Consider the following 25462-nt stretch of genomic DNA (forward strand, 5'->3'; position numbering starts at 1 on the left):
CCGGGCAGGAAACTCTCTGACCCGGGTGCCTCACCATAGGACAATGGACACGCCGCGTGTGACACCATAGATCCTCCAATGACACCAGATCCACCACCCTCCCCACTCTCCAAAATACAGAGACACAGTGTGCGGCTATAAATACCCCGACAACAGAAACCCGAGACCCACCGCAGGCCCGGAACACAGAGCGCCAGCAAGATCACAGCCTGCAACCCCATACGTTCCGTCATCTCTACGGCCAATGGATAGGCTGCATTCTCAGTGATGTCACCGCTCTCTAGTTAATAGATAGGCTGCATTCTCAGTGATGTCACCGCTCTCTAGTGAATGGATAGGCTGCATTCTCAGTGATGTCACCGCTCTCTAGTGAATGGATAGGCTGCATTCTCTGTGATGTCATCGCTCTCTAGTGATCGGATAGGCTGCATTCTCAGTGATGTCACTGGTCTCTAGTGAATGGATAGGCTGCATTCTCGGTGATGTCACTGCTCTCTAATGAATAGATAGGCTGCGTTCTCAGTGATGTCACAGCTCCCTAGTGAACGGATAGGCTGCGTTCTCAGTGATGTCACAGCTCTCTAGTGAATGGATAGGCTGCATTCTCAGTGATGTCACCGGTCTCTAGTGAATGGATAGGCTGCGTTCTCGGTGATGTCACCGCTCTCTAGTGATTGGATAGGCTGCATTCTCAGTGATGTCACCGCTCTCTAGTGAATGGATAGGCTGCGTTCTCAGTGATGTCATCGCTCTCTAGTGATTGGATAGGCTGCATTCTCAGTGATGTCACCGCACTCTAGTGATTGGATAGGCTGCATTCTCTGTGATGTCATCGCTTTCTAATGAATGGATAGGCTGCATTCTCAGTGATGTCACCGCTCTCTAGTGAATGGATAGGCTGCATTCTCTGTGATGTCATCACTCTCTAGTGAATGGATAGGCTGCGTTCTCGGTGATGTCACCGTTCTCTAGTGAATGGATAGGCTGCATTCTCAGTGATGTCACCGCTCTCTAGTGAATGGATAGGCTGCATTCTCAGTGATGTCATCGCTCTCTAGTGATTGGATAGGCTGCATTCTCAGTGATGTCATCGCTCTCTAGTGAATGGATAGGCTGCATTCTCTGTGAGGTCACCGCTCTCTAGTGAATGGATAGGCTGCATTCTCAGTGATGTCATCGCTCTCTAGTGAATGGATAGGCTGCATTCTCTGTGAGGTCACCGCTCTCTAGTGAATGGATAGGCTGCATTCTCAGTGATGTCACCGCTCTCTAGTGATTGGATAGGCTGCATTCTCAGTGATGTCATCGCTCTCTAGTGAATGGATAGGCTGCATTCTCTGTGAGGTCACCGCTCTCTAGTGAATGGATAGGCTGCATTCTCAGTGATGTCACCGCTCTCTAGTGAATGGATAGGCTGCATTCTCTGTGAGGTCACCGCTCTCTAGTGAATGGATAGGCTGCATTCTCAGTGATGTCATCGCTCTCTAGTGAATGGATAGGCTGCATTCTCGGTGATGTCACAGCTCCCTAGTGAACGGATAGGCTGCATTCTCGGTGATGTCACCGCTCTCTAGTGAATGGATAGGCTGCATTCTCAGTGATGTCACCGTCCGCCCCACCCCCTTCATCGGGGCCACAGAAGAAATATAAAATATAGAAGAAAGGGATTGTCCGCACTAATATACAGATACAGAGATTACAGATCACTTCTTAAAGGAGGAATACAAAACTTACATTCAATAACAGAGACGTTAAATACAAGAACATACTACACAACAGCAAACTTCCAGGATAAAAATATTTTCCATAAAATCAATAACGTCCATATAAAATCTATACAGAATAAATCCCACCCCCTAATCAATGCCACCAATCCACTGCGACTCTCCCAATCACCACAAACGATTGGTGACCCTCATACCGCTAGCCTTAGTACATAGGAAGGTAGATTACATTCACTACTTTTACACCTTTTTTGTTACATTTCTTCAGATACGTTCTGGTTTCCATGTCATACCTCCCAGGAGTCTTCAGGAGGGGAGGCGGATCTATTTCAACTAAGCCACACCCTCCTGTTTGCATGCCTGAGCTAAGGGCAGATGGATTTCAGAAAGTAAATGCTGCATGAATCATCTGCCGTTACTTAAGGTGGCCGCAGCCAGAAATGCTAAGGGGAGTGACTTCTCGGCAAAATAAAGCATCGAGACGTGGGTGGAGACATGGGCGGAGGAATGGGTGGAAACATGGGCAGAGACATGGATGGAGACATGGCGAGAGGCATGGACGGATGAGGGGAGGCATGGACGGATGGCGGGAGGCATGGACGGATGAGGGGAGGCATGGACGGATGGCGGGAGGCATGGACGGATGGCGGGAGGCATGGACGGACGGCGGGAGGCATGGACGGATGAGGGGAGGCATGGACGGATGAGGGGAGGCATGGACGGATGGCATGGCGGGAGGCATGGACGGATGGCATGGCGGGAGGCATGGACGGATGGCATGGCGGGAGGCATGGACGGACGGCGAGAGGCATGGACGGATGGCATGGCGGGAGGCATGGACGGACGGCGAGAGGCATGGACAGACGGTGGGAGGCATGGACGGATGGCATGGCGGGAGGCATGGACGGATGGCATGGCGGGAGGCATGGACGGATGGCATGGCGGGAGGCATGGACGGATGGCATGGCGGGAGGCATGGACGGATGGCATGGCGGGAGGCATGGACGGATGGCATGGCGGGAGGCATGGACGGACGGCGAGAGGCATGGACGGACGGCGGGAGGCATGGACGGATGGCATGGCGGGAGGCATGGACGGATGGCATGGCGGGAGGCATGGACGGATGGCATGGCGGGAGGCATGGACGGATGGCATGGCGGGAGGCATGGACGGATGGCATGGCGGGAGGCATGGACGGATGGCATGGCGGGAGGCATGGACGGATGGCGGGAGGCATGGACGGACGGTGGAAGGCATGGACGGATGGCGGGAGGCATGGACGGATGGCGGGAAGCATGGACGGATGGCGGGAGGCATGGATGGATGGCGGGAAGCATGGATGGATGGCGGGAGGCATGGAAGGATGGCGGGAGGCATAAACTTGAAAGTGGAGTTATCTTTTAACCTCTTCCCAGCCGGCCCATATCCATAAACAGCCGGACAGGAGCACTGCCGATGCGGGTGGACGTTTCTAAACACCTGTGTGCGCTTCCTCGGAGTGAGAGGCACCGCGATCGGTGCCCGCTGTGTCCTCCGGAGCACCGATCGCTGTACAGTGTGAGGTCATGATCATGTGATCATCGATTGATCAATCAGTGATCACATGAATAGTAGTAAACTGTCACTTCTGACATCATTGCTTACTACGTGTGAAATCTGTGAATGATCACCGAGATCACATGGTACAGGGCTATTCACAACAGCCTTGTACCATGTGACAAGCTGTGACCAATCAATGCTCACACAGTATTTCTCAATGGCTTGCAGCCAGAGAGAAGGAGAAACTATTACTTTTACAGCCTTTATGGGTGTAAAATCAATCAGTGTAAAAAAAAAAAATCTTCATCACCCCCCACAAGTAGTACAGTGTCACCATGGTGACCCCACTGCTAGGATGACAGTATGTGATAATAATATTAATAAAAAAAATAAAAATGAAAAACTGAAAATTGAGAAAAATTATAATTTCTGGTCATACACTAATTTGGGTTTTTTTTTGCTTTTTTTTTTGTTACTAAAAAGTTAGATGAATACATTTTGGGCAAGATTTATGATGAAATATTATTTGTTTGCAAAATTTTATACGAAAAGCACTTTTTTTTCAACATTTTTGGACTTTTTCATCTATATAGAAAAAAAAAATCCCAGCAGTGAATAAATACCACCAAAATAAAGTTTTATCTGTTTCAAAAAGATGCTAAAAATTCATATGGGTACAGTGTTGCATGACCGCGCAATTGTCATTCACAGTGTGATAGCGTGAAAGCTGAAAGTGTCCGGACTGGAAGTGGGGGGGGAAGCGTTCGGACTGGAAGGGGGGGGGGAAAGCGTCCGGACTGGAAGGGGGGGGGGGGAAGCGTCCGGACTGGAAGGGGGGGGGGAAGCGTCCGGACTGGAAGGGGGGGGGGAAAGCGTCCGGACTGGAAGGGGGGGGGGAAGCGTCCGGACTGGAAGGGGGGGGGGAAAGCGTCCGGACTGGAAGGGGGGGGGAAAGCGTCCGGACTGGAAGGGGGGGGGAAAGCGTCCGGACTGGAAGGGGGGGGGAAAGCGTCCGGACTGGAAGGGGGGGGAAAGCGTCCGGACTGGAAGGGGGGGGGGAAGCGTCCGGACTGGAAGGGGGGGGGGAAGCGTCCGGACTGGAAGGGGGGGGGGAAGCGTCCGGACTGGAAGGGGGGGGGAAAGCGTCCGGACTGGAAGGGGGGGAAGCGTCCAGACTGGAAGGGGGGGGGAAAGCGTCCGGACTGGAAGGGGGGGAAGCGTCCAGACTGGAAGGGGGGGGGAAAGCGTCCGGACTGGAAGGGGGGGAAAGCGTCCGGACTGGAAGGGGGGGAAGTGTCCGGACTGGAAGGGGGGGAAAGTGTCCGGACTGGAAGGGGGGAAAGTGTCCGGACTGGAAGGGGGGAAAGTGTCCGGACTGGAAGGGGGGGAAAGTGTCCGGACTGGAAGGGGGGGAAAGTGTCCGGACTGGAAGGGGGGGAAAGTGTCCGGACTGGAAGGGGGGGAAAGTGTCCGGACTGGAAGGGGGGGAAAGTGTCTAGACAGGAAGGGGGGGAAAGTGTCCGGACTGGAAGGGGGGGAAAGTGTCCGGACTGGAAGGGGGGGAAAGTGTCCGGACTGGAAGGGGGGGAAAGTGTCCGGACTGGAAGGGGGGAAAGTGTCCGGACTGGAAGGGGGGGGTGGGGGGGGGAGTGTCTGTACTGGACTTTTACGCTACGCTTTGACTTCCGTTGATTAAGACGGCGCCAATAACATTTAGACTTGTCATGTGACTCTACGTGTCACAAGTCACATGATAAGTCGCAGCAGTGTGATCAGCGCTTCACCACTGGGAATCTGTGACAATGTAACAAAACTCGCTCAGCCAACAAATACATTTGTATCATTGAATTCTTAAGGTGTTTGGCGCTCTTTCTGGCTGAACTACAAGTAGCAGCATGCTGAGGCTGGCTCATATGTTGGGACTTGTTGCAGTGGCAGGGCATCATGTTGCTCCTAACTCCCATGCGACTCGCATGTTACCAGCCAATACACTGCTTACTCCTCTGTGTGCTCTTCCCATCTCTTACCCTGAGCTGGTGAGGAAATACCACAGAGAGTGAAATTAATCCCACATTTTTAGTTGTCACCAGAACAAGAATAGAGGGGAAATCTTCCAGTGGGGACACCCTGAGATTCAATCACCTTGGAAGGATTGCCTCCCACTTCCTGTTTTGGCCATGTGACAGGAAGTGAAGGGGAACCTCCCCAATGAGACACATATATATATATATATATATACACACACATACAGTGAAGGAAATGTGTATTTGCCCCCCTGCTGATGTTGAATGTTCGCCCCTCACACAGAAATGATCGGTCTAACAATAGAATGTTCGCCCCTCACACAGAAATGATCGGTCTAACAATGGAATGTTCGCCCCTCACACAGAAATGATCGGTCTAACAATGGAATGTTCGCCCCTCACACAGAAATGATCGGTCTAACAATGGAATGTTCGCCCCTCACACAGAAATGATCGGTCTAACAATGGAATGTTCGCTGTAACACTGAGAGACAGAATACAACAACAAATTCAGCAGAAATGAGTCTAACAAATGATGACGGATCTGCATGTTCATGAGGGAAAGAAGGATTTGATCCCCTATCATTCAGCAGGATTTCCGGCTCCCAGGTGTCTCTCATACAGGTAACAAGCTGAGATTAGAAGCAGTCTCTTAAAGGGAGTGCTGCTAATCTCATTGTGTTACCTGTATAAAAGACACCTGTCCACAGGAGCCATCAAACCATCAGATTCCAAACTCTCCACCATGGCAAAGACCAAAGAGCTGTCCAAGGATGTCAGGGACAAGATGGTAGACCTACACAAGGCTGGACTGGGCTACCAAACTATGGCCAAGCAGCTTGGTGAGAAGGTGACAACAGTTGGTGCAATCATTCACAAATGGAAGAAACACAAAACAAGTGTCAGTCTCCCTAGGTCTGGTGCACCATGCAAGATCTCACCTCGTGGAGTGTCAGTGATCATGAGAACAGTGAGGAATCATCCCAGAACTACACGTGAGGATCTTGTCAATGATCTCCAGGCAGCTGGGACCACAGTCACCAAGAAAACAATTGGTAACACACTACGCCGACAAGGACTGAAATCCTGCAGTGCCCGCACGGTCCCTCTGCTCAAGAAAGCCCATGTCCAGGCCCGTCTGAAGTCTGCCACTGAACATCTGAATGATGCCGAGGAGGACTGGTGGAAAGTGTTGTGGTCAGAGGAGACCAAAATACAGCTCTTTGGCATCAACTCAACTTGCCGTGTTTGGAGGAGGAATGCTGCCTATGACCCCAAGAACACCATCCCAACTGTGAAACATGGTGGTGGAAACATTCTGCTTTGGGGGTGTTTTTCTGCTAAGGGGACTGGACAACTGCACCACATCAAAGGGACGATGGACGGGGCAATGTACCCTCAAATCTTGGGTGAGAACCTTCTTCCCTCAGTCAGGCCATTGGAAATGGGTGGTGGATGGGTGTTCCAGCATGACAATGACCCAAAACACACGGCCAAGGCAACAAAGGAGCGGCTCAAGAAGAAGCACATTAAGGTCCTGGAGTGGCATAGCCAGTCTCCAGACCTTCATCCGATTGAAAATCTGTGGAGGGAGCTGAAAGTTCGAGTTGCCAAACGTCGGCCACCAAACCTTAATGACTTGGAGAGGATCTGCCAAGAGGAGTGGGCCAAAATCCCTCCTGAGATGTGTGCAAACCTGGGGGCCAACTCCAGGAAACGTCTGACCTCTGTGATTGCCAACAAGGGATTGGCCACCAAGTACTAAGTCATGTTTTGTGAAGGGGATCAAATCCTTCTTTCCCTCATGAACATGCAGATCAGTCATCATTTGTTAGACGCATTTCTGCTGAATTTGTTGCTGTATTCTGTCTCTCAGTGTTACACCGAACATTCCATTGTTAGACCGATCGTTTCTGTGTGAGGGGCAAACATTCCATTGTTAGACCGATCATTTCTGTGTGAGGGGGGGAACATTCCATTGTTAGACCGATCATTTCTGTGTGAGGGGGGGAACATTCCATTGTTAGACCGATCATTTCTGTGTGAGGGGCGAACATTCCATTGTTAGACCGATCATTTCTGTGTGAGGGGCGAACATTCCATTGTTAGACCGATCATTTCTGTGTGAGGGGCGAACATTCCATTGTTAGACCGATCATTTCTGTGTGAGGGGCGAACATTCACCATCAGCAGGGAAGCAAATACGCATTTCCTTCACTGTATATATATATATACACACATCACATAAATATATATATACACGGTGGGTAAGGTAAGTATTGAACACGTCACCATTTTCCTCTCTGGAATTGACATGGAATTTCCCCCACACGTCGGTGACAACCCGCGCCATCCATACACACAAAGAAACCAAAACAAACAAGTTCAGAAATGACGTTGTGTCATAACATGGAATGGCACACAGGGAAGAAGTATTGAACACACTAACTGAAATTTGTGGAATACTTGGTACAAAATCCTTTGTTGGTAATGGCAGCTTCAAGACGCTCCCTGTAGTCGCATGCGTTGCTCAGGTGGGATTTTGGCCCGTTCTTCCACACAAAGTCTTCCAATCCTGAAGGTTCCGTGGGCCTCTTCTATGAACTCGGATCTTTAGTTCTTTCCATAGATTTTCTATTGGATTCCAGTCAGGGGATTGGCTGGGCCGTTTTATTTTCTTTCTTTGAACCCAATGGAGAGTTTCCTCGGCTTTGTGTTTGGGATGATTGTCTTCGTGAAACGTCTGCCCTCGTTTCATCTCCATCATCCTGGTAGGTGGCAGCAGAATGTCTTGGTCCATTTCTCCATTCATCCTTCATTCAATGAAAAGACGTTTGCCAGGAACGTATGCTGAAAACCAGCCCCAAACATGATGTTCCCACCACCATGCTTCACAGTTGGGATGGTGTTTTTGGGGTGATGTGCAGTACAATGTGACCTCCATACATGGTGTGTATTATGGCATCCAAAGACCAGACCTGACCAGACGATATTCCCCCAGTATGTCACAAGCTGGTCTAAATGTCATGCAGCAAACTTTAAACGACCTCCAACATGCTTTTTCTTCAGCAATGCAGTCGCGCGTGATGACGTCCATACAGGCCATGGTGGTGAGTGCATTACTTATTGTGTTCTTTTGTGCCTGCTAATTCCAGGTCTTTCTGAACCTCCCCACAAGTGGTCCTCGGCTCTTGGACAACTCTTCTGATAATTCTTTTCACTCCTGTCAGAAATCTTGTGAGGAGCACCTGGTCGTGGCTCCTATGGTGGAATTCTCTTCTTACCACTTCTGGATTGTGGCCCCAACAGTGCTCACTGGAACATTCAGAAGTTTAGAAATCCCTCTGTAACCAATGCCCTCAGAATGTTTTGCAACAATAAGGTTGCGAAGGTCTTGAGAGCTCTTTGCTTTTACCCATCATGAGACGTTTCTTGTGTGACACCTTGGTAATGAGACACCTTTTTATAGGCCATCGGTTGAGTCTGAAGCAGCTGATATAAATTTGCACTGACAAGGGGCGGGATTGCTTTTTAATTGCTGATAGATTGCAGTTGGTGTCTTGGCTTCCCATGCCTCTTTGTACCTCCCTTTCTTCATGTGTTCAATACTTTTTCCCTCTGTCATTCCATTTTATGACACAACTTCATTTGTGAATTTATTTGTTTTGATTTCGTTGTATGGATGGAATGTATGGGTTGTTACATGTGCTGAAGATTTATATAAATATATTTTATTTTATTTTTCACAGTACAGGAGACGGTCAGAGACTGCAGATATAGTGCAAGAGATGGTCAGAGACTGCAGACAAAGTACAGGAGACTGTCAGAGACTACAAAGTACAGGAGACTGTCAGAGACTACAAAGTACAGGAGACTGTCAGAGACTACAAAGTACAGGAGACTGTCGGAGACTACAAAGTACAGGAGACTGTCGGAGACTACAAAGTACAGGAGACTGTCGGAGACTACAAAGTACAGGAGACTGTCGGAGACTACAAAGTACAGGAGACTGTCGGAGACTACAAAGTACAGGAGACTGTCGGAGACTACAAAGTACAGGAGACTGTCGGAGACTACAAAGTACAGGAGACTGTCGGAGACTACAAAGTACAGGAGACTGTCAGAGACTACAAAGTACAGGAGACTGTCAGAGACTGCAGGCGGAGTACAGGAGACGGTCAGAGACTGCAGATACGGTACAGGAGATGGTCAGAGACTGCAGACAAGATACAGGAGAGGGTCAGAGACTGCAGACATAGTACAGGAGACGGTCAGAGACTGCAGACATAGTGCAGGAGACGGTCAGAGACTGCAGACATAGTGCAGGAGACGGTCAGAGACTGCAGACATGGTACAGGAGATGGTCAGAGACTGCAGACATAGTACAGGAGACGACCAGAGACTGCGGACAGTACAGGGGATGACCAGAGACTGCGGACATAGTACAGGAGATGACCAGAGACTGCGGACATAGTACAGGAGATGACCAGAGACTGCAGACACAGTACAGGAGATGACCAGAGACTGCAAACACAGTACAGGAGATGACCGGAGACTGCAGACATAGTACAGGGGATGACCAGAGACTGCGGACATAGTACAGGAGATGACCAGAGACTGCGGACACAGTACAGGAGATGACCAGAGACTGCGGACATAGTACAGGAGATGACCAGAGACTGCGGACACAGTACAGGAGAGGGTCAGAGACTGCAGACACGGCACAGGAGTGGAGTATTGGAGGATTATCACCTTCACTTCCTGTCCCCTAGCCACAAAAGGAAGAGAGGAAATCCCTGGTTGTCCCCATTGATAGATTTCACCTCTCTTCCTGTTCTGGTGACACCAAACATTTCAGACTGTCTCACACTTTCAATCAGTAAACAGAATAAACAGAGAGGGTGACTCTCCCTCGTTCCCCCATCAGGGGGCGCAATCCCTTTCTGTTCCCCCATCAGGGAGCGCAATCCCTCTCTTTTCCCCCATCAGGGGGCGCAATTCCTCTCTGTTCCCCCATCAGGGGGCGCAATCCCTCTGTTCCCCCATCAGGGGGCGCAATCCCTCTCTCTGCGATCTAAAACTAAAAAGAAATCCCTGATGAAGGGGCACTTCCTGGACGAAACGCGTCGGTTGCTTTCTATTTCCTCCAATGTTACTTGTGGAATGAATGAAATCGGTTGGACTCTGGAGATGTTTGTTTGGCTCAGCATGCGGACCCCAATCTGGGTGCCCCTTGGGTGGCTCCCCCCCCCCTCCCCCATACCGATAGATGGGCCCCCGCTTTGTGGAGAGCTGCCAGATTAGAGCCAATAGATCTTTAGAAGGTTTTAGGATTTGTGTTCAGAAGTCGGAATTCTGCTTTTTTCTGGGACTTGTAGTCCTCCAGCCTGTATTAGAGGAACATGAAACAAGTGGATGCAAAAGTAAAGAGGACCTGTCACCGGCCTACAGACTACAATGGAGAGGGATGAGAGAAGGCAGAACAAGGCCTGGGTGTGTGCTTCCCCCTATGTGTACCACCCCCCACACCCCGGAGACCCTCATTAACCTGGGAGTGTGCTTCCCCCTATGTGTACCACCCCCCACACCTCGGAGACCCTCATCAACCTGGGTGTGTGCTTCCCCCTAAGTGTACCACCCCCCACACCCCGGAGACCCTCATCAACCTGGGAGTGTGCTTCCCCCTATGTGTACCACCCCCCACACCCCGGAGACCCTCATCAACCTGGGTGTGTGCTTCCCCCTATGTGTACCACCCCCCACACCTCGGAGACCCTCATCAACCTGGGAGTGTGCTTCCCCCTATGTGTACCACCCCCCACACCTCGGAGACCCTCATCAACCTGGGTGTGTGCTTCCCCCTATGTGTACCACCCCCCACACCTCGGAGACCCTCATCAACCTGGGTGTGTGCTTCCCCCTATGTGTACCACCCCCCACACCCCGGAGACCCTCATCAACCTGGGTGTGTGCTTCCCCCTATGTGTACCACCCCCCACACCTCGGAGACCCTCATCAACCTGGGTGTGTGCTTCCCCCTATGTGTACCACCCCCCACACCCCGGAGACCCTCATCAACATGTAGGCCTGAGCTCCTCGCCGACATTCCCAACACTATAGGAGTGGAAGGAAGTACATGGGAGGAAGAGGAGAGGCCAGGGACTATTTAGTGGGAGGGGCCAGAGACTACATGGGAGGAAGGGGAGGGGCCAGAGACTACATGGGAGGAAGGGGAGGGGCCAGAGACCAAATGGTAGGAAGGGAAGAGACCAGGGACCCCACATAGGAGAAAGGAAAAGACCAGGGACTAAGTGGACAAGCATTGAATGGAAGGATGTACATGGGAGGGGGAAGGGCAGAGGCCGAGATATGTTTGTTGAGGGAAGCCACCAAAGGCTAACTGGGAGAGGCCGGGGACTAGGCGGGAAGGGGAGAGGCCGGGGACTAGGCGGGAAGGGTAGAGGCCGGGGACTAGGCGGGAAGGGGAGAGGCCGGGGACTAGGCGGAAAGGGGAGAGGCCGGGGACTAGGCGGGAAGGGGAGAGGCCGGGGACTAGGCGGGAAGGGGAGAGGCCGGGGACTAGGCGGGAAGGTGAAAGGCCGGAGACTAGGCGGGAAGAGGAGAGGCCGGGGACTAGGCGGGAAGGTGAAAGGCCGGGGACTAGGCGGGAAGGGGAGAGGCCGGGGACTAGGCGGGAAGGTGAAAGGCCGGGGACTAGGCGGGAAGGGGAGAGGCCGGGGACTAGGCGGGAAGGGGAGAGGCCGGGGACTAGGCGGGAAGGGGAAAGGCCGGGGACTAGGCGGGAAAAATCTGGGGACTGTGTGTCTCCTACATTGCTCTGGTATATGGTGTAGCACTGGTGACCCCAGAATGGTCCATGTTTGGCAGTTGGAGCCCATTGTACACGGGTTGCCTGCACACAGTAGGGGCCCTATGTACACGGGCTGCCTGCACACAGAAGGGGCCCCATGTACATAGATTGCCTGCACACAGAAGGGGCCCCATGTACACGGGTTGCCTGCACACAGTAGGGGCCCCATGTACACGGGTTGCCTGCACACAGTAGGGGCCCCATGTACACGGGTTGCCTGCACACAGTAGGGGCCCCATGTACACGGGTTGCCTGCACACAGTAGGGGCCCCATGTATATAGATTGCCTGCACACAATAGGGGCCCCATTTACACGGGTTGCCTGCACACAGTAGGGGCCCCATGTACACGGGTTGCCTGCACACAGTAGGGGCCCCATGTACACGGGTTGCCTGCACGCAGTAGGGGCCCCATGTACACGGGTTGCCTGCACGCAGAAGGGGCCCCATGTACATTGATTGCCTGCACACACAAGGGGCCCCATGTACATAGATTGCCTGCACACACAAGGGGCCCCATGTACATAGATTGCCTGCACACACAAGGGGCCCCATGTACATAGATTGCCTGCACACACAAGGGGCCCCATGTACATAGATTGCCTGCACACACAAGGGACCCCAGGCCAGGCACCTCATGTCTCTCCTATGAGGGGGGGAGGTGCACTCTGAGGGCCCCAGGCCATGTGCTGCCTCCTCAGGGGCCCTTCCTAGGCCAGGACGGCGGCAGACATATGGGCCCCTGCTCCAGACTGGACCTACAATGCCAGGCGTCCAGCACACTCCCTCCTGGGGCCCCTGCGATCACCCAGGGCCCCCTGCCTCCTCTCAGGGGCCCCAGGCAGCTGTAGGCCAGGGATGAGCAGACAGAAGTCACGTGATGCTGGGCCCCTGGCACTGTTCTCTGTGCTCTCCGGGGACCCGCTCCACCTCCCCCCGCCGGTACCCCCCGGGGCCCCCCACATGCCGCTTGTCAGGGGCCCCTCCTCACACACAGCACAGGCAGCACTCACCTCGCACTCTCCCCCTGTCTATGGAGACGGCCCTGACTGGCACCCACCGCCAGCCAATCAGCAGCGCCGCCGCCGGCCAATTCCGCCAATCGGCGCTCGCGGGGGGCGGGGCAAGGCGCCAGCTCTCCAGCCTGGGTCACGTGGGAACACGGCGCCGGTGCTAAGCCTGCCGGGAGGTGTAGGCTGACCTGTCCCACGTGACCATCCTGAGAGTCAGCAGGAGGGAAGAGGGGGCTGGCAGAACTGGGGGCCCCACAGAGCCAAGAGAGGGCCCTCCCCCCACCCCTGGAGGGGCCACAGTACACACAGTGTGTCCATAGAGCCTGTCCCTGAACCAGAGGAGCTTACACTCTAATGTCCCCCTCCCCACAGTCACATCAGTTTCTGTACAGAGGCGCTTACACTCTAATGTCCCCTCCCCCACAGTCACATCAGTTTCTGTACAGAGGAGCTTACGCTCTAATGTCCCCTCCCCCGCAGTCCTATCGGTTTCTGTACAGAGGAGCTTACACTCTAATGTCCCCTCCCCCGCAGTCCCATCGGTCTCTGCACCAGAGGAGCTTACACTCTAATGTCCCCTTCCCCACAGTCCCATCAGTCTCTGTACCAGAGGAGCTTACACTCTAATGTCCCCTCCCCCACAGTCACATCAGTCTCTGTACCAGAGGAGCTTACACTCTAATGTCCCCTCCCCCACAGTCACATCGGTCTCTGCGCCAGAGGAGCTTACACTCTAATGTCCCCTCCCCCACAGTCCCATCAGTCTCTGCACCAGAGGAGCTTACACTCTAATGTCCCTTCCCCCACAGTCACATCGGTCTCTGCGCCAGAGGAGCTTACACTCTAATGTCCCCTCCCCCGCAGTCCCATCGGTCTCTGCACCAGAGGAGCTTACGCTCTAATGTCCCCTCCCCCACAGTCACATCAGTCTCTGCACCAGAGGAGCTTACACTCTAATGTCCCCTCCCCCCACAGTCACACACTATTATTATTACACATTTATATAGCTGTATTCCAATCCCCTCCATATCATGTGATTCAGGTGTTCCAATCCCCTCCATATCATGTAATTCAGGTGTTCCAATCCCCTCCATATCGTGTGATTCAGGCGTTCCAATCCCCTCCATATCATGTGATTCAGGTGTTCCAATCCCCTCCATATCATGTGATTCAGGTGTTCCAATCCCCTCCATATCATGTGATTCAGGTGCTCCAATCCCCTCCCAATCATGTGATTCAGGTGCTCCAATCCCCTCCATGGACACAGGTGTATACAATCAAGCCCCTAGGCATGCAGACGGCTTCTACAAACATTGGTGAAAGAATGGGTCGCTCTCAGGAGCTCAGTGACTCCAAGCGTGGTCCCGTGATAGGTGGCCACCTGGGCAATAAGTCCATCCGTGACATTTCCTGGCTACTAATCTCTCCCTCTCCTCCGGCACATTCCCCTCCCCTCTGAAACATGCACACATCACCCCCATACTTAAAAAGCCCTCCCTGGACCCCAATGACCCGAACAACTTCAGACCCATCTCCCTGCTCCCATTTACATCTAAACTCCTCGAGCGCCTCGACTACACCCGCCTATGCTCTCACCTCAACGACAACAACCTCCTCGATCCCCTACAGTCCGGCTTCCGTCCCCTACACTCCACCGAAACTGCCTTACTCAAACTCTCCAACGACCTGCTAACCGCCAAAGCTAATGGCCACCATTCAGTGCTCCTACTCCTTGACCTCTCTGCGGCCTTCAACACAGTCCACCACCCCCTCCTCCTCAAAAAACTCCACTCACTTGGCCTCAGAGACTCCGCCCTCACCTGGCTCTCATCCTACCTGTCACAACGCTCTTTCAGCATTACCTATAATGCTACCACCTCCCCCTCACTCCCCCTCTCTGTTGGGGTCCCTCAAGGCTCTGTCCTCGGGCCCCTTCTCTTCTCCATCTACCCCTCCTCCCTTGGCCAACTCATACACTCTCACGGCTTTAACTACCACCTCTATGCCGACGACACACAAATCTATCTCTCAACCCCCCACCTCACCCCCTCGGTCTCCGCCCCCCACCTCACCCCCACAGTCTCCGCCCGAATCATACACCTACTGAGCAACATATCAGACTGGATGTCGCTCCACTTCCTTAAACTGAACCTCTCCAAAACCGAGTTTCTTGTCTTCCCCCCAGCCCGGACCCCACCCCCCCCCCCACTGACTTCTCCATCACATCCAACAACGCCACCATCAAACCCGCCCCGCAGGCCAGAGTAGTTGGTGTCATTCTGGACTCCAATCTATCCTTCCAGCTCCAAGTCCAATCTTTAACAAACTCGTGCAGACTCCGCCTCCGCAACATGCAGACTCCACCTCCGCAACATGCAGACTCCACCTCCGCAACATCGCCAAAATCCGCACGTTCCTAACCCCAGAAACCACTAAACAGCTCATCCACTCCCTCATCATATCACGACTCGACTACTGCAACTCCCTCCTCACTGGCCTGCCTTGCCGCTGGCTATCCCCGCTTCAGTCCATCCTGAATACGGCTGCCAGACTCATCCACCTTTCCAACCGCTCCATTTCCACCACCCCCCTCTGCCAATCCCTCCACTGGCCTCCACTCAGTGTCCTCCACCCCCCTCTGCCAATCCCTCCACTGGCCTCCACTCAGTGTCCTCCACCCCCCTCTGCCAATCCCTCCACTGGCCTCCATTCAGTGTCCTCCACCCCCCTCTGCCAATCCCTCCACTGGCCTCCACTCAGTGTCCTCCACCCATCTCTGTCATTCCCTCCACTGGCCTCCACTCAGTGTCCTCCACCCCCCTCTGCCAATCCCTCCACTGGCCTCCATTCAGTGTCCTCCACCCCCCTCTGCCAATCCCTCCACTGGCCTCCACTCAGTGTCCTCCACCCCTCTCTGTAATTCCCTCCACTGGCCTCCACTCAGTGTCCTCCACCCCTCTCTGCCAATCCCTCCACTGACCTCCACTCAGTGTCCTCCACCCCCCTCTGCCAATCCCTCCACTGGCTTCCGATTGCACAACGGATCAAATTCAAAATCCTAACGCTGACGTACAAAGCCGTCCACCATACTGCCCCGAACTACATCACTGACCTAATATCCAAGTACCACCCAACACACACTCTCCGCTCCTCACAAGACCTCCTTCTCTCTAGTTCCCTGGTCTCCTCCTCCCATGCCTGCCTCCAGGACTTCTCCAGGGTGTCACCCATCCTCTGGAACCCCCTGCCCCAACCCATCAGATTATCACCTACTCTCCTCTCCTTTCGGCGCACCCTGAAAACCCATCTCTTCAGGGAAGCCTACCCCACCCCCTGCTAACCTGCCGACCTCCTCCACTCTCCCCACCACTCCATTCCCCACAGCTATCTCCTCCTGTACCACCATCCCCTCCCTCCTAGATTGTAAGCTCCAAGGAGCAGGGCCCTCAATCCCCTCATGTATCACATTGTATTGGTATTGTTCTGTCACATGTTCTGTATCCCTTTGTAATGTACAGCGCTGAGCGAACTATTGGCGCTTTATAAATACTGTATAATAATAATAATAATACTAAATATTCCACGCTCAACTGTTAGTGGGATTATAACAAAGTGGAAGAAACTGGGAACAACAGCCACTCAGCCACCAAGTGGTAGGCCACGTCACATGACAGGGTGGGGTCAGCGCATGCTGAAGCGCACAGTGCGCAGAAGTCACCAACTGTCTGCAGAGTCAATAGCTAAAGACCTCCAAACTTGGTGTGGCCTTCAGATGAGCCCAACAACAGTGTGTAGAGAGCTTCATGGAATGGGTTTCCATGGCCGAGCAGCTGCACCCAAGTCTTCCATCACCAAGTGCAATGCAAAGCGTCGGATGCCGTGGTGTAAAGCACGCCACCACTGGACTCTAGAGCAGTGGAGGCGTGTTCTCTGGAGTGACCAATCACGCTTCTCTGTCTGGCAATCCGATGGACGTGTCTGGGTTTGACGGTTGCCAGGAGATCGGTACTTGCCTGACTGCATTGTGCCAAGTGTAAAGTTTGGTGGAGGGGGGATTATGGTGTGGGGTTGTTTTTCAGGGGTTGGGCTTGGCCCCCTAGTGAAGGGAACTCTTAAGGCGACAATTTCATGCTCCCAACTTTGTGGGAGGAGTTTGGGGATGGCCCCTTCCTGTTCCAACATGACTGCGCACCAGTGCACAAAGCAAGGTCCATAAAGACATGGAGGAGCCAGTTTGGGGTGGAGGAACTTGACTGTCCTGCACAGAGTCCTGACCTCAACCCCATAGAACACCTTTGGGATGAATTAGAGCGGAGACTGCGAGCCAGGTCTCCTCCCCCGACATCAGTGCCTGACCTGACAAATGTGCTTCTGGAAGAATGGTCCAACCTTCCCATAGACACCCTCCTAAACCTTGTGGACGGCCTTCCCAGAAGAGTTGAAGCTGTTACAGCTGCAAAGGGCGGGGCCAACTCAATATTGAACCCTACGGACTAAGACTGGGAGGCCATTAAAGGTCATGTGCGTGGAAAGGGCGGGGCCAACTCAATATTGAACCCTACGGACTAAGACTGGGAGGCCATTAAAGGTCATGTGCGTGAAAAGGGCGGGGCCAACTCAATATTGAACCCTACGGACTAAGACTGGGGGGCCATTAAAGGTCATGTGCATGGAAAGGGCGGGGCCAACTTAATATTGAACCCTACGGACTAAGACTGGAGGGCCATTAAAGGCCATGTGTGTGGAAAGGCAGGGGGTGCAATACTTGGGGCAATATAGTGTGTGTATATATATGCACATACTATATTGCCTCAAGTATTGGGCCGCCTGCCTTTCCACACACATGGCCTTTAATGGCCCTCCAGTCTATGTGCAGAACGTTTCTGAAGACCCCTCGTTCATGTGGCAAACGGCAAGTGGACAATAAACAATTCTTTTTGTTTTCCCTTTTTCTTTTTTTGTTATCTCCTCCAGCCTCTTTCAGGCACCTCCTGTCTACACGAACTCCCTCCAGAGTCAGCTGCACATCCTTGGTATGGGTTGGCTTCCTGATGGTGACAACACGGGACCACACCTGAGCAATGTGTATGGGTGGAGTCACTTGTAGTCTCTATCAGAGGTCCGTGTAACAAGGTGACAACACAGGAGCACAATTGGGAGAAGGGGACACAACATCACTTTTACTTACCTAATAATTGGGAATGAACCCTCTGCACGCCGCTATACACCTCTCTTTACACAGACGGTGATTTTCGGTTCACTTGCATCACAATACATGTTTAAACCGGCCAACTGCGTCAAAGTAATCCCTCTCTGGCCGGTCCCTACTCTACTCTGCACAATCCTTCCCTGTGTACAGCATACTACACTTGATGGAGGGCAATATGGGGTATTTGGAGTCCACTACAGGTGTATAACCTTCACTGCCACTGACAACCAATACGATGGGAGGGCTTTCTTTTCTTGCTACTGACCACTAATGTGGGGCAAGATGGGCAATAATTGTACCAAAACCAGTGCTGGAGGTTATCATTACTGCCACCGACACCTATGCTGAGGGCTCTTTTTACACTCAATGACACCACTGTTAGGGGTTAATATTGCATTCACTGACACCAGTGCCTGGGGTTATTATTACTGCCTCTGACACCAATGCTGAGGGTTAATATTTAGGCCATTGACACTAATGCTGGAGTGTTATATAACTGCCACTGCCACCAGTGCTGGGGCTAATTATTACTGCCACTGAATCAGTGCTGGGGGTTAGTAATAATAACCCCTAGCATTGGTGTCAGTAGCAGTAATAATAACCCCCAGCATTGATTCAGTGGCAGTAAAAATAACCCCTTGCATTGGTGTCAGTGGCAGTAAAAATAACCCCTAGCATTGGTGTAAGTGGCAGTAATAACCCTCAGCATTGGTGTCAGTGGCAGTAATGATAACCCCCAGCATTGGTTTCAGTGACAGTAATAATAACCCCCAGCATTGGTGTCAGTAGCATTAATAATGTCACTGAAACCAATGCTGGATCCATCCTGCCTTGTATCAACGGTTCAGGCTGGTAGTGTTGGTGTCATGGTGTGGTGAATCAGGGGCGGACTGACAACTCATGGGGCCCCCGGGCAATAGGGGATCATGGGGCCCCTGTGTCCTTGCCCAAACTCAAAAAAGCCTATGAAAAAGGTACCAGGGGCATCTCATGGGGCCCCCTACTGACCCCGGGCCCTTGGGCAGTGCCCGAGTTTCCAAATGGTCAGTCCGCCCCTGTGGTGGATCCATCCTGCCTTTTATCAACGGTTCAGGCTGGTAGTGTTGGTGTCATGGTGTGGTGGATCCATCCTGCCTTGCATCAACGGTTCAGGCTGGTGGTGGTGTCATGGTGTGGTGGATCCATCCTGCCTTGTATCAATGGTTCAGGCTGGTGGTGGTGTCATGGTGTGGTGGATCCATCATGCCTTGTATCAATGGTTCAGGCTGGTGGTGGTGATGTCGTGGTGTGGTGGATCCATCATGCCTTGTATCAATGGTTCAGGCTGGTGGTGGTGATGTCGTGGTGTGGTGGATCCATCCTGCCTTGTATCAACGGTTCAGGCTGGTGGTGGTGGTGTCGTGGTGTGGTGGATCCATCCTGCCTTGTATCAACGGTTCAGGCTGGTGGTGGTGGTGTCGTGGTGTGGGGGATCCATCCTGCCTTGTATCAACGGTTCAGGCTGGTGGTGGTGGTGTCGTGGTGTGGGGGATCCATCCTGCCTTGTATCAACGGTTCAGGCTGGTGGTGGTGGTGTCGTGGTGTGGTGGATCCATCCTGCCTTGTATCAACGGTTCAGGCTGGTGGTGGTGGTGTCGTGGTGTGGTGGATCCATCCTGCCTTGTATCAACGGTTCAGGCTGGTGGTGGTGGTGTCGTGGTGTGGGGGATCCATCCTGCCTTGTATCAACGGTTCAGGCTGGTGGTGGTGGTGTCGTGGTGTGGTGGATCCATCCTGCCTTGTATCAATGGTTCAGGCTGGTGGTGGTGGTGTCATGGTGTGGTGGATCCATCCTGCCTTGTATCAACGGTTCAGGCTGGTGGTGGTGGGGTCATGGTGTGGTGGATCCATCCTGCCTTGCATCAACGGTTCAGGCTGGTGGTGTCATGCTGTGGTGGATCCACCCAGCCTTGTATCAAATGTTCAGGCTGGTAGTGGTGGTGTCATGGTATGCAATAGATTGTCATGGCACACTTTGGGCCCCTTAGTACCAATTGAGCATCATTTAAACCCCACAACCTACCTGAGTATTGTTGCCGACCATGTCCATCCCTTTATGACTCCAGTGTCCCATCTTCTGATGGTCCTTCCAGCAGGGTAATGCTCCATGTCACAAAGCTTCAATCATCTCCAACTGGTTTCTGGAACATGACAATGAGGTCACTGGACTCCAATGGCCTCCACAGTCACCAGATCTCCATCCAATAGAGCACCTTTTGGGATGTGGTGGAACGGGAGATTCCCATCATGGATGTGCAGCTGACAAATCTGCAGCAACTGCGTGATGCCCTCATGTCAATATGGACCCAAATCTCTGAGGAACGTTTCCGACACCTTTTTGAATCCATGCCACGAAGAATGAAGACAAAAGGGGGTCCAACCCGCGACTAGCGAGGGGGACCTCAGAAAGTGGCCGGTGAGTGTATTTCTTTGCATATATATATAATTTATTTATTGCATATATTTTTGATTATTACACATAGCAGCTCACAAGGAATTTATTATCAGGGGTTATTATTACTGCCACTGACACCCATGCTGGGGGTTAATATTACTGCCACTGACACCAATGCTGGGGGTTAATATTACTGTCACTGACACCAATGCTAGGGGTTATTATTACTGCAACTGACTTCAATGCTAGAAGTTATTATTACTGCCACTGACACCAATGCTAGTGGTTATTACTGCCACTGACATCAATGCTAGGGGTTATTATTACTGCCACTGACACCAATGCTGGGGGTTATTATTACTGCCACTGACACAATGCTAGGGGTTATTATTACTGCCACTGACACCAATGCTTGGGAGTACTATTACTGCCACTGACATTAATGCTAGGGGTTATTATTACTGCCACTGACATCAATGCTAGGGGTTATTATTACTGCCACTGACACCAATGCTGGGGGTTATTATTACTTCCACTGACATCAATGCTAGGGGTTATTATTACTGCCACTGACACCAATGCTTGGGAGTACTATTACTGCCCCGACACCAATTCTGAGGGTTATTATTACTGCCACTGACACCAATGCTAGGGGTTATTATTACTGCCCCGACACCAATTCTGAGGGTTATTATTACTGCCACTGACACCAATGCTAGAGGTTATTTTTACTGTCACTGACACCAATGCTAGGGGTCATTATTACTGCCTCTGACACCAATGCTAGAGGTTATTATTACTGCCTCTGACACCAATGCAAGGGGTTATTATTACTGCCACTGGCACCAATGCTAGAGGTGATTATTACTGCCACTGACACCAATGCTAGAGGTGATTATTACTGCCACTGACACCAATGCTAGAGGTGATTATTACTGCCACTAGCACCAATGCTAGGAGTTGTTATTATTACTTCCACTGACACCAATGCTAGAGGTTATTATTACTGCCAATGACACCAATACTACGGGTTGTTATTACTGCCAATGACATCCATGCTGGGGGTATTTGTACTCATCCCCCCATATTAGTGGTCATTGGCCGTGAAAGTTAACCCCTCCATCCCCCTACCCTGTATATTGGTGGTCAGTGGCAGTGAACATGAACCCCCTACCCTGTATATTGGTGGTCAGTGGCAGTGAAATTTAAAGGCTTAGTTCTCATTAGTATTGTGCATCCATTAATTGGTGTCACAGAAACCTACAGAGCACCTCACCTATGATCAGCAAGTATCAGTAGATCACGGGTACAATGTAAGGCTCCCACAGACATTCCCTCCAGCTTTCTCTCCTGTGCCCAGTGCTGGGACAAGTCCATCTAGTGCCCAGAGCAAAGATGCCAAATGCTGCTGACCCCCCCAAAATATATGAGCATTATGTGTCAGCAAAATACCCCCCCCCCAAAAAAAAATGTGAACCCTAATCTGCAATCCTACCCCCTAAGCATAAATTGCCTTTGCAAGCCAAGATTCTCCCCCTCCAGAAAAAATTCCCCGTGTTCCAGTACAAATCCCCCCACTAAAATCTCCAACCCATCAAAAATCCTCTCCCCCTCCCAGGTCAAATCCTCTCCCCCTCCAAATCCCCCCTCCTAGAACAAATTATTATTATTATATTACAGGATTTATATGGCGCCAACAGTTTTACAATATACAGGTGAAACTCAAACAATGAGAATCTGGTGCATTCATTCATTTATTTCAGTGCAGCAATTTAAAAGGTGACACTAATATATGAGACTCATTCCATGCAAAGCAAGATAGTTCCAGCCGTGATTTGTCATCATTGTGATGATTATGGCTTACAGCTCATGAAAACCCCAAATCCACAATCTCAGAAAATGAGAATATTGTGAAAAGGTGGAATAATCTCGGCTCAAAGTGTCCCACTCTAATCAGCTCATTCAGCCATAACACCTGCAAAGGGGTCCTGAGCCTTTAAATGGTCTCTCAGTCTGGTTCAGTAGGAATCACAATCATGGGAAAGACTGCTGACCTGACACCATCACTGACACCCTCCATAAGGAGGGAAAGCCTCAGAAGGTCATTGCAAAAGAAGTTGGATGTTCCCAAAGTGCCGTATCAAAGCACATTAATAGAAAGTTATGTGGGAGGGAAAAGTGTGGAAGAAAAAGGTGCACAAGCAGCAGGGATGACCGCACCCTGGAGAGGATTGTCAGGAAAAGGCCATTCAAAAGTGTTGGGGACTTTCACAAGGAGTGGACTGAGGCTGGAGTCAGTGCATCAAGAGCCACCACACACAGACGGATCCTGGACATGGGCTTCAAATGTCGTATTCCTCTTGTCAAGCCGCTCCTGAACAACAAACAACCTCAGAAGCATCTTACCTGGGCTAAAGAAAAACAGACCTGGTCTGCTGCTCAGTGGTCCAAAGTCCTCTTTCCTGATGGGAGCAACTTTTGCATCTCATTTGGAAACTAAGGACCCCGAGTATGGAGGAAGAATGGAGGGGCCCAAGGATCCAGAGTATGGAGGAAGAATGGAGAGGCCCAAGGACCCCGAGTATGGAGGAAGAATGGAGAGGCCCAAGGACCCCGAGTATGGAGGAAGAATGGAGAGGCCCAAGGACCCAGAGTATGGAGGAAGAATGGAGAGGCCCAAGGACCCCGAGTATGGAGGAAGAATGGAGAGGCCCAAGGACCCCGAGTATGGAGGAAGAATGGAGAGGCCCAAGGACCCCGAGTATGGAGGAAGAATGGAGAGGCCCAAGGACCCCAAGTATGGAGAAAGAATGGAGAGGCCCAAGGACCCCGAGTATGGAGGAAGAATGGAGAGGCTCAAGGACCCCGAGTATGGAGGAAGAATGGAGAGGCCCAAGGACCCCGAGTATGGAGGAATAATGGAGAGGCACAAGGACCCCGAGTATGGAGGAATAATGGAGAGGCACAAGAACCCCGAGTATGGAGGAAGAATGGAGAGGCCCAAGGACCCCGAGTATGGAGGAATAATGGAGAGGCACAAGAACCCTGAGTATGGAGGAAGGATGGAGAGGCACAAGGACCCCGAGTATGGAGGAAGAATGGAGAGGCCCAAGGACCCCGAGTATGGAGGAAGAATGGAGAGGCACAAGAACCCCGAGTATGGAGGAAGGATGGAGAGGCACAAGGACCCCGAGTATGGAGGAATGATGGAGAGGCACAAGGACCCCGAGTGTGGAGGAAGAATGGAGAGGCACAAGGACCCCGAGTATGGAGGAAGAAAGGAGAGGCCCAAGGACCCCGAGTATGGAGGAAGAATGGAGAGGCCCAAGGACCCCGAGTATAGAGGAAGAATGGAGAGGCTCAAGGACCCCGAGTATGGAGGAAGAATGGAGAGGCCCAAGGACCCCGAGTATGGAGGAATAATGGAGAGGCACAAGGACCCCGAGTATGGAGGAATAATGGAGAGGCACAAGAACCCCGAGTATGGAGGAAGAATGGAGAGGCCCAAGGACCCCGAGTATGGAGGAATGATGGAGAGGCACAAGAACCCCGAGTATGGAGGAAGGATGGAGAGGCACAAGGACCCCGAGTATGGAGGAAGAATGGAGAGGCCCAAGGACCCCGAGTATGGAGGAAGAATGGAGAGGCACAAGAACCCCGAGTATGGAGGAAGGATGGAGAGGCACAAGGACCCCGAGTATGGAGGAATGATGGAGAGGCACAAGGACCCCGAGTGTGGAGGAAGAATGGAGAGGCACAAGGACCCCGAGTATGGAGGAAGAAAGGAGAGGCCCAAGGACCCCGAGTATGGAGGAAGAATGGAGAGGCCCAAGGACCCCGAGTATGGAGGAAGAATGGAGAGGCCCAAGGACCCTGAGTATGGAGGAAGAATGGAGAGGCCCAAGGACCCCGAGTATAGAGGAAGAATGGAGGGGCCCAAGGACCCCGAATATAGAGGAAGAATGGAGAGGCACAAGGACCCCGAGTATGGAGGAAGAATGGAGAGGCACAAGGACCTTGAGTATGGAGGAAGAATGGAGAGGCACACACTGCAAGATGCTTGAAGTCCAGTGTGAAGTTTCCACAGTCTGTGTTGATTTGGGGAGCCATGTCATCTGCTGGTGTTGGCCCACTGTGCTTCATTAAGTCCAGGGTCACCGCAGCCGTCTACCAGGAGATTTTGGAGCACTTCATGCTTCCTTCCACAGACCAGCTTTATGGGGATGCTGACTTCATTTTCCAGCAGGACTTGGCTCCGCCCACACTGCCAAAAGCACCAAAACCTGGTTCAATGACCGTGGGATTACTGTGCTTGATTGGCCAGCAAACTCACCTGACCTGAATCCCATAGAGAATCTATGGGGCATTGCCAAGAGAAAGATGAGAGACATGAGACCGAACAATGCAGAAGAGCTGAAGGCCGCTATTGAAGCATCCTGGTCTTCCATAACACCTCAGCAGTGCCACAGGCTGATAGCTTCCATGCCACGCCGCATTGAGGCAATAATTGCTGCAAAAGGGGCCCCAACCAAGTACTGAGTACATATGCAGCTTCTACTTTTCAGAGGTGCGATATTGTTCTGTGTACAATCCGTGTTTTATTGATTGCATGGAATATTCTCATTTTCTGAGATTGTGGATTTGGGGTT

General features: G+C 52.0%; 1 protein-coding gene across 1 annotated transcript in view; it reads right to left on the reverse strand.

Moving 5' to 3' along the window:
* The window catches only part of ERI3 (ERI1 exoribonuclease family member 3), a 98091-nt gene extending 84830 nt beyond the window's left edge, over positions 1 to 13261 (reverse strand). The window contains exon 1 of the mRNA XM_089666023.1: positions 13171 to 13261. The gene's annotated coding sequence lies outside the window, so the exon portion shown is untranslated. The remainder of the gene's footprint in view (positions 1 to 13170) is intronic.
* Between the last annotated feature and the right edge of the window lie 12201 nt (positions 13262 to 25462).

The sequence above is a fragment of the Staurois parvus genome, unplaced genomic scaffold (assembly GCF_062004578.1).
Source record: "Staurois parvus isolate SC_StPar_1 unplaced genomic scaffold, SC_StPar_1.0 ptg002473l, whole genome shotgun sequence".
NCBI classification, from domain to species: Eukaryota; Metazoa; Chordata; class Amphibia; order Anura; family Ranidae; genus Staurois; species Staurois parvus.